The following is a 10,224-nucleotide window of genomic DNA, read 5'->3' as shown; positions in this document are numbered from 1 at the left end:
TAGTATTAGAATGAAAGATGTTCTATGCAAATAAAAAGAAGACAAATCTAGATCTATATCCCATTGATTCAAATGTACATAATATTTGAGTGCATTTGGTTGATAGATTTAGTACTGGTATCTATTGTTATTGGTAGTAATGAAAAGCGCAATAATTTTCACTTTTTTTCTGACTAAAAAACAAGGTAAAAATAATAATATAATCAATGATTCATCATCTTTTATTGACTGTTTTATCACATTTCTTTTTGAAAATGCTGTAAATAGTCTAAATATGCTGTTTCAACAGTAATACAAAGAACAAAATCTAAATTTAGGTCTCAAAAGTTCTAAAGTTGGCATCCATTTTTTTTTTCTGAGTGTCATATTATTTAGATTATAATTTGTAACTTATATTTAAATAGAAAAATGTTTACATTTTCAAATTTTCCATTCATTTACCTTTACTTTGATACCAAATATGGTACTATAGCATCATTGGTACTTAAACAATAATTTTTTGTTTTAGCCATGTTTGGAACATTTTCTTTTTTTTTTTTTAAAAGTAGCATTTTTTTGAAAACAAAACACCGCAGTCAATGAGTTAAACAAGGAAAAGGCATTGTAATTGACTGAAATGGTGGTATAAGTTGAATTAGTCCCCTTTATAGGTCGTTAGCTTAGCCTTTGTAAACACAAACCTTAAAAATAGGTCAGGACTATAGAAACAATAGATAACTGTACAATCTTTTATGTTCATAAGCTCTCCACTAGCAGAGCGATTACTGTGTTAGCTTGGTTAGCCTAAGAAGGCTTGAGCCATGAGATCGAATTCAGGTTGTTCCTTCTTTTCTTTATTCTTATAAATGCATTTTTTTTTATTGTTAGTCTAGATCTATTACAAATTTAATTACATGACTGACCCAATCTAATTGGTACAAGTAGGCTTAATATGAACTATTAAAAGGGGAAAAGACGCTATTAGTTTTGTGTAGAATGTCTGTCGGTCCGTCCGTCCGTCCCGTTTAAATCTCGTTTAGATCTCGTAAACTGGAAAAGATAGTGAAAATCCAACATTATAATTTTTTACACCATCCAAAGTTCTTACAAGCAACGGCTAATTTTTTCTTTTCTGAAAGCGAAACATCGATTTTTTTATTTCACTTATGCAAGCAGTTATTTTCATAAATATACATCACTTTTACAACTATTCATTATTAATATTAATAAACACATGAGGCTCTTTAGTAGGGGATGTGACTATTAACCATGTTTGTTACACATTTGTGCACATGTTTTTAGATTTTTGTAAAAAAAATATAATTTTTATATGTAATGTTAAATAAATAAATTCTGTCATACTAACTACTACATTTACAAAAAAATTTTTTTTTCCTTTTTAAAGAGAAAAAATCTATTTAGTATGCATATAATTTAAAACAACAATTAATACGTAGTTTTTCATATTATCACGTGAACTGCAGAGCCGCACTATAACTGTGACACCACCAAATAAAGGAGACAAAATTTTTTTTTTATACGAAAATGTATTTTTTCTTCGAGGATTTCAATAAGAGATTGATCCTTTACAAAACAATTAGATCAATTAGGTATTCATTATAAGACATCATTTAGGCCAGGTTCACATCCAACTTCACATTCACTTTCACCTATCCTTTGATCTACTGGACCGCTGGGGCACCACACAAGATCTATCAACCTTCTTTCTCCATTTTTCTCCGTCATTTGCCTTTGATAGAATTTCATTCTGATGTTCTTTCTGAAAAAATTGAAACCTGCCTTTTTACCTGCCTGGGTGGACCACTTCAGGGGCCCATTTCGAGTCACAAACTGTCATTGTAACCTTGTTTTTTTTTTACTTTTTTAAGTACTTTTTTTTTAACTTTTTTTTACTCTATTAACTCTATGGGACATACGTATGAACATTTAAATTTCTTACACATTTGAGCCCTCAAAGTTGTTTGCATCTATAATGTTATCGCTGCAGTAGAAATTCTAAAGTGGACCATTATAATGCAAGCAGACGAGACGGCTACAGCTGGTTGGCCTAAGGAGTGTGTATGTTTAATCCAAAAAAGGACGTTTCAACTTTGAAGCACAGCTAACCTTTTTGTAATTTGACGTCATGGTTTCTAAACCATATGACTATTCAGAGAAATATTACTTTGAACAATATGAAAATATCAAGAAAATAGACTTTAGTTCACACAACAAAGCGTTTCAACGATATACTTTGAATAGTGACATTAACATAGTTTACTTATATGATATGATGATTTATTGATTATTGTGATAATTATGTTGATTGATGATGATTATGACGATTGATGATAGTTATGATTATTATGATGATCGATGATGTTTAATGATGATTATGATGATTGATGATGGGTATTGTCAGGGTTGTGTCTAAAGCCTTAGCTCGTTCGCCCGGGCCCCTGACATTCAACAGGCACCTTCGTGCTTACAATAAACAATCAACTAGATGTTAACAATATTAGTGTTTAGTGGGATGAATGTACTTTATGATGACAAACTGATGAAGTAATTTCCTTGAAGTTAACAAATGTTATAATATAATTGTTATACTAATTAACTGATCATTCCCCACCTTGCTGTCCCACAACGTAACACATTAATTTTCACAATCACAGCACACTGCTGACTCTAGTATCTAGTGTAGACTTCCAATCCCATTCTAACTCCCTGTATAGACGTAAGAAAAGACAAAGTAAAAAGTCTAGTCTAATACACCATGGCAGCGAAACAACTGCGAAATGCAGTACTGCCGTAAATACTCACCCTAAACAGGGGTATACAGAAGAATCTCAAAGAAACGTTACACCAGCATAATAACCAAACCACTCTATAAGTTATAGCAGAGCAACAAAAGAGAGTGTGTTCACAAATTGTTCACTTAATAAACATTGGTGCTAAAATGGCATAACCTACACACCGACAAGTATGATGATTGGTAACGATTATGATGATTATGATAATAACTGCTGATGATTATGATGATTGATTGTGATTTTGATGATCGATGATGATTATGATAATAAATTATTATGACTATGATGATTGATGGTGATTGATGACTATTGGTGATGATTATGATTATAATGATAATTATAATGATTATGATGATTATGACGATTGATGATGGTTATGATAATGATGATGATTGATGATGATTATGATTATTGATGATGATTATGATGGATGTGATGATTATGATGGTTATCAGGATAAATTTAAAAGCAAGTGAAATAGAACAGACTATAAATTGATAAATATTCGCCTTCAAGAGTTTATTCCCTAAAATCTAGCATATCTTTTTTTTCTCAGGTATTTTCTGCTCATTTCCAATGAAAGATTGTCAGTCAAGAAGCCGAGATACTCTGTTTATTATTGATTGCCGAGGTCAGATAGAACAGCAGATAGAGCTGGTACAGAAAGTAATCAATTATATTTCTATAGACAGTCTCCAGAAGCCTCAAAATCACTCGTTTAAATCGTTTCCTGCAGATGGTGTGATGGAGTCCAATGAACTTTCTGAAGAGTTAACCCAAGTACAACCGAATCACACTTTTATGATGTTTCCTGATAATGGCATGATTGCAACAAATAATTTAACCAACATCCTTGACTTAAACCTTTCATGCAATGAATCCTTTCCTGTTGACGACGTCTTCCACGCATCTGGTGTGTGGTTCACATCTCGGGATAAACCTCTTGTGACGATTATTCTTATCTACAACAAACAACCAGAAAAATTTAATAGTTTCGAAAAAATTGTTGAATATCAAAAAAAAGACGCCAAAGTTGACAGATTTTTCCTAATTCCACCCATAACGATGAGTAAGTTGCGGTTTGAAGTTGACATCATTAGCTTCTTTTACACGTACGCTTCTTTTCGTGATTTAAGTGTTATAATTATGTTTTCAAAGATTTGTGAAACATCGTGTGCAAATTATTCGGCGACATTTAACACCGGAAGTTCAATGACGTCATATTATCATGTAGCTGATTTAGTTAATATGAGTCACTATGAAAGTAGTCAGTACTGTAAAGAAATGCCAAATAGTTATTTAGTCTCACTAGAGTCTCCTCAGGAGATTAATTTTATAAATAACCTTCTCAGCGAATATTTTACTGCAAGAAAATACGATAAAAATGTCAGTTTACCTATTGGAATTAAACAAAAAGACATGTATAGTCTTTTCTGGGAGTCGGAAAACCCTTTTGTATTTTTAAATTCCTTTTACAAATTTTCCCCCGGGTGTTATTTTATAAATATTTCCTATCTTAGAAATAACGATTTTAGTGTTAAAAAAATTGAGAATTTAATGTTTACCGATAATTGCTCAAAAATCGTAAACCCTTTAATGGTGATTTGTGAATGTCATGTAGCAACGATAAATCCAGATCTGTCCCATGACGTAATCAAAGCAGCATCTAAAAATAAACACATAGTTGACTTTTATCATTTTTATTTCGCTTTGCTAGATCTTTATATTCTGAAATTGTTCCCATACGATCTTGGAAATGTTATTAAATGTGTTCCAGACTCCCGAACCTACCATGACTATACACAAAACTTTGTATGTAACAAGAGGTTAACCCAAAAAGTTGAACAACTAAGCAATGAAACAAAACGTCTTTCGATTATATATAGTAAGGAAAAGAGATATTACAAAATTCAACACTTTAACATCTCTGATTGTAAGACTTTAGTTGAAAGTATACCAAATGGATCATTACATGACTTGCGTTTAAATGAAGACAGAAACTTGATTTGTGCTAATAAAAGCCAAGAAATAGAATCGTCCGATCCCCAAACATTGTTTAACATACATGGCATTCAGTGCGGGACAAATACTTTCGAGTGTGACACCACGTTAACAGTTAAGTGCCAGGAGAGGTGGAAAGAACTTGTTCACCAATGTATCAAGACTAGATGGTATTATAGTTCAGACTGCTTCAGCGCCTCACACTTACAAGACTGCCAACATTTTAAATGCCCTAAAGGTTTTATAAAGTGCCCAAACTCGTACTGTATTTACGGCACGTATGTCAACGATGGTATTCGAGATTGTCCTTTTGGAGAGGATGAGATTGCACCGATAAATTTTTTAGGCTTTATAGAAATTAGTTTTAAGCTTGAAGAATTTTGTCATTATGAATCACATATAACTAAGATACAATTTCTCTGTACTCTGCCTTGTCCAAAAAACTACAAGTGCTTTTCAAACAGAAGAATAGAGGAAAAGGGAGCTAACAAAACAGAAGACGTTGAGTATATTTTTAAAATTATATTTCGTTTGTATGGTGTATCCAATTTAGTCTACGCGTTAAGTATGACTAGTCCTATTTATTCGGTTTTATCTCCTCTCTTAAGTATTGTAGAACTCTATGGAAGGGACTGCAGGCTACAAAACTTTGATTCTGCGTTTCAATATTGGAATCTTTTAAATCTTATTGTACTAGATCTTAGTTCTAACGAGTTAATTAGTAGTAATGATATCAAAACAATTACAAACTTTAATCAATTAAAAGTATTTAACCTTTCACACAATACAAATTTAACAATAGACCAAGATTTCATTTTTACAACTTTATACATAAAGAATGTTGAGATGACAAATATTGAGAAAAATTTTTTCCGAGGTCTTACTATAAATTCTGAGTTACGAGCTAGTGATTATAAACTTTGTTGTCCGCAAATATTAAATCCAAATATTTCAGTAGACAAATGTCATGCACCTGTAGATGTCATCTCTTCATGTAAACATCTTGTTGGTGACATTGTAAAGAAAATTACCATCTGGATCGTAGGTGTTGTAACTGTAGTTGGAAATGGCATTGTGTTGGTCTATAGAATTGGTTGGAACAGAGAGATATTTAAAAAAGCATATGGACTGTTTGTATCTGGTCTGGCTGTTTCAGATTTTATAATGGGAATTTATTTGCTATTAATAGCTATTGTAGATATTCATTATAAAGATATTTATGTATTAGAAGATGTTAAATGGAGACATAGTGTTTTGTGTCAATTTGCAGGATTTCTGTCAACAATCTCAAGTGAAACTTCGACATTTTTTATTTGTTTGATAACAATAGATCGTTTCTTGACAATTACTTTTCCTTTTGGTCAACACAAATTTACAAAGGCAGGAAAAATTTTATCTTTTTCATTGGTTTTGTTCTTTGGTTTCCTGTTGGCTGTAATTCCTATTCTTTCAAGTAAATGGGACATTTATTCTTCCAATGGTTTGTGTCTGGCATTACCGTTCATCTCAAAATATCATCAAGGTTGGATCTTTTCCTTTACTATTTTTGTTGTATTAAATTTTGTATTTTTTCTTTTCATACTCTTTGGTCAAATCCTAATTTTCGCCAACATTCTAGCGACAAAAAGAAAAGTGAATAGTGTCACAAAAAACAAAAACGGAAGATCACAAGATTTAAACATTGCCAGAAAACTTGCTTTGGTGGCACTGACAGATTTCATGTGCTGGTTTCCGGTTGGAATACTTGGATTTCAAAGTCTAAATGGCTACATCTTTGACCGTGAAGTTTACGCCTGGATCGCTGTATTTGTGTTGCCTATAAACTCTGCTCTTAATCCGATCATTTACACACTTCCAGCCATCTATCAGAAATGTAGACTATTATTTTAGTTTAAAACCAATCACTCTCTTGTTGGATATCACAATAACTTTCATCCTTCGGAAAAGTGTAGTGTTGTTTCAATTAGACTAAAGTATACAGGTCGCAAATGGGACTACGTTGCCACAGGAAATACTGCATTCCTCATTAATCTTCATGCTCGAAGACATGTCTGATATATATAACTTAATTTTGGACTGAAATGCTAAATAGCTTACGATGTATAACCTTTTGTAATTTTTGGAAGAAAGGAAATCGAAGTTGATCAGCTAAAATTGTATCTAAAGCTATTATTAATCTTTTACTAATAAAATATATTGTATACATAAGAGACACGAGTTACATCTATAATATTGTAACTTAATTCATTTAAAATGTAATGTTATTTGCACATTAATATGTCCTACCTTATTAATTTTTATACATTCTAATATATGTATGTGCTTTTTCATGATAATAAGATACCAAATTTACATTTAAAAAGAAAAAAAAAACAGGGTAAATAATATTATTTGCTGATACTATAGTTTTGCTATTTAAATATAATAAAAAAAGATGTACTAAATTTTCATATTGAAATTTTTCTGTAAATCGAATCAATTGAAAAATGTGTGTCGCCATACTGGCCTCTTAAATGAGGCCATGACCCAACGTCTCATGAGATTCGCAGGACGTTTAAGACATAACCCCCTAACCCCCCAAAAATGACCATAAAATTGAATTCGAAAAAAACTAAAAAAGGTAAAAGGACCCTAACATGGTAACTTCTTAGAGGACCTAAACTTCGAATGCGCTAGCTGTGTTGAGACTAGGGTCGTCTGCCGCCAATCTATGTGGAGAGAAAAAGGCCGCGCTATGCGCCTATTGGCGTGGGAGGGGGGGGCTGAATTCCAAGTGTAAGTCTGGGACAGGTAACCTATGTAGATCACTGTCTTAGCCTCCTGTTAACCAGAGATGATGGATTTTATTCTTCTAAAGAGACTAAGTAGATATTGGGGGGTGGAGAAAGAACGGGGAATTACGAACATTGCTAAAGCTACACATATTTCTAAGAAAACAGTATGGCTTGAGTATGTCGATTGAGGAGCTGCTTACTTTTAACTGAAGTCACAAATGAAGTCGCAGATAGCATTTGCAACTAGCTTTGAACAATAAATGCATAGGACGTAATTATCGTCTCTTTTGAAGTAACGTCTGTAATGTATAAGAAAATAAGATGCCCTCAATGTGAAATATTTATGTGAGTTATTTGCCTTAGACCCAAGATGTCTAAAAATATGGCTTGAATGACAAGCAATCTCCTATAAGAAAAAAAACATAAGGTTTGTAATTAGATAAACAAACGAAATAGCTTAAAAAATGTGATTTTATCGAATAAGGGAAATAACTTGTACATTATTGGTAGATATAGTTTTAATGACGGAGTTCTTTCACTTTAGATAAGCTTTTGTTTGTTTTTTTAAAGGATTTTTTATATTCTGCTTGTTTTACATTCTATATTATATTAGAACTCCCACCCACGTCAAAATCTATTTTGTTTTCACCCGAATTTAGAAAGTTGTAGATCTAGGATATACAAGATGTTTAGAAAAATAAGATTTGAGTTATTTTGTTAATAAAATTTATATGATACTATTTGTTCACTTAAATATTTTTTTCGCATGATTAAAATACCTTTTTAAAGTTCCCGAAGATGCAAATTTGATTGGATGAGACGATGGTGTTTACAGCACACACAACTTACACCTTGCTTGTTATTTTTTGTCACAAAGAGTTTGCATTTATTTTATTTCTTATTTTCTAATCAACAAGGACTTGATCTATGTGTTATAAAATAATGCTTATTTTGTTAATTCATAAAATGATTTATTGCATCCGGAGAAAACAAAAAATGTCTAAACCGTCAAATATTTTGATGAATACACTCTTGAATAATTAATGTAGCAGGCCACGCTCTAAAGCCTCATGACTCTTATAAGATATCCTTGAATGCTGTCTTAGTTACTGGTACTATAGATATCACTGCAATGGAAAAAGATCGTCTCTTGAGACGTAAAATGCCATAGACAGACAGATATCAGTGCCTCAGTCACTGTCAGAGCTTTCAAAGACAATTTCTCTCTTCTCTTATTTCTGCTGTCTTTGTGTTGGTAAGTTAAGTCTAGATTTACTGAGATATTTCTTTTCATTTGAAACTCTATTATTTGTATACAGGACAACGATTAGCTAAACCTTTTCTTTTTATCGGGCACTGTTCAAGATATTTCACTTAACTTTATTAACTTATCTTATAAATTACAGACGTTACTTCAAAAGAAAAGATAATTACGTCCTAGGATTTTTTTGTTCAATCTAGTTATGTAAGTCAATCTGCGACTTAAACTCTGCTAAGTAGTTGTTTTTCCTGGCTGATTTAGGCAACCCATTTCATTCTCTAATGGCACTAGGAAAAAAGAGCACTTATATGAATTTCTGCTAGCATATGGAATAAGAAATGTGCCAGTCCTTCTAAGATTCTAAGTATTTTATAAGCTTTTTTTTTTTTGTATTTGTAAGTTATGGTTGTATGTTTTAAATGTTATTGTTGCTTTACTGTTTATTCTTCTGTCCTAAAGTGTCTCTAAATTTAATAATTTTATTAATTTTATTACTCAAATCGAATGTGAATATTCGTTTGTTTTTGATCTCACTGCTCTATTTTGCGTCTGTTCTAGATTCCTTATGTTTGTTGAGTTGAAGGCTCCTAAACAGATGCCTATTATTAGCATAAGATTAAATAGTATTTTAGTTTTATGTTCCTGTTTGATTTGAAAAACAAATCTTGTAATAAACCCTAATGCTTTATTTTTTAAACAATCTTTGTTTTTTTTTATTATATTAGTGGTATTTGATATAATTTATACATGTCAATTGGCTTGCCTTTTCAATTATTGTTATCCATAGATGTTAAGAGTTTTTGTCTGTGTAACTGGCTTACCATGAATAAATAAAATCTTACATTTTATCGTTGGTAAATCCTATTTCAGAATTCTATTTTAAAGATAAAAATAAAACTTGCTTAAATAAAAGTTCTTTTAAAATGTTATTTGATTTCTTTTTAAAGTGTGTTTATCATATACTTAAGTTACACTCATTTCTAACACACACAATTATCTCCCCTACCCTTTTCATGTCTTGCTCTTGTATGTCTTGCCCTGACTATGCCATTTGTATTACTGACTGATCTTCATTCAGAGTACAGTCTTACCTTGCTGTCATCCCCTGACATTCAGTTTGAAACTAAGTTATTTCGCTCCTTGAGTAAGCAACTTTAAGCTCATAACATAAAAAAAAATAAGTATTTTAAAAAGTCCTAAATTTTTTCGTTTAAATTTGGTAATACATATTGTGTTTACAAAGCTCATATTAACTCTGTCTGTCTGAAAGATTTAATTCAAAATAGCCCATTGTATGCATCCCTACATTATTAAAAATAAAAATAAAAGTTTTCTGTTAACCTTAAGAAGTTATTGCACCAGAAAACACACACACAAACAGTGTCACACACACCCA

Source organism: Biomphalaria glabrata, chromosome 6, assembly GCF_947242115.1.
Source record: "Biomphalaria glabrata chromosome 6, xgBioGlab47.1, whole genome shotgun sequence".
Classification (NCBI taxonomy): domain Eukaryota; kingdom Metazoa; phylum Mollusca; class Gastropoda; family Planorbidae; genus Biomphalaria; species Biomphalaria glabrata.
This window is presented reverse-complemented; position numbering follows the sequence as displayed.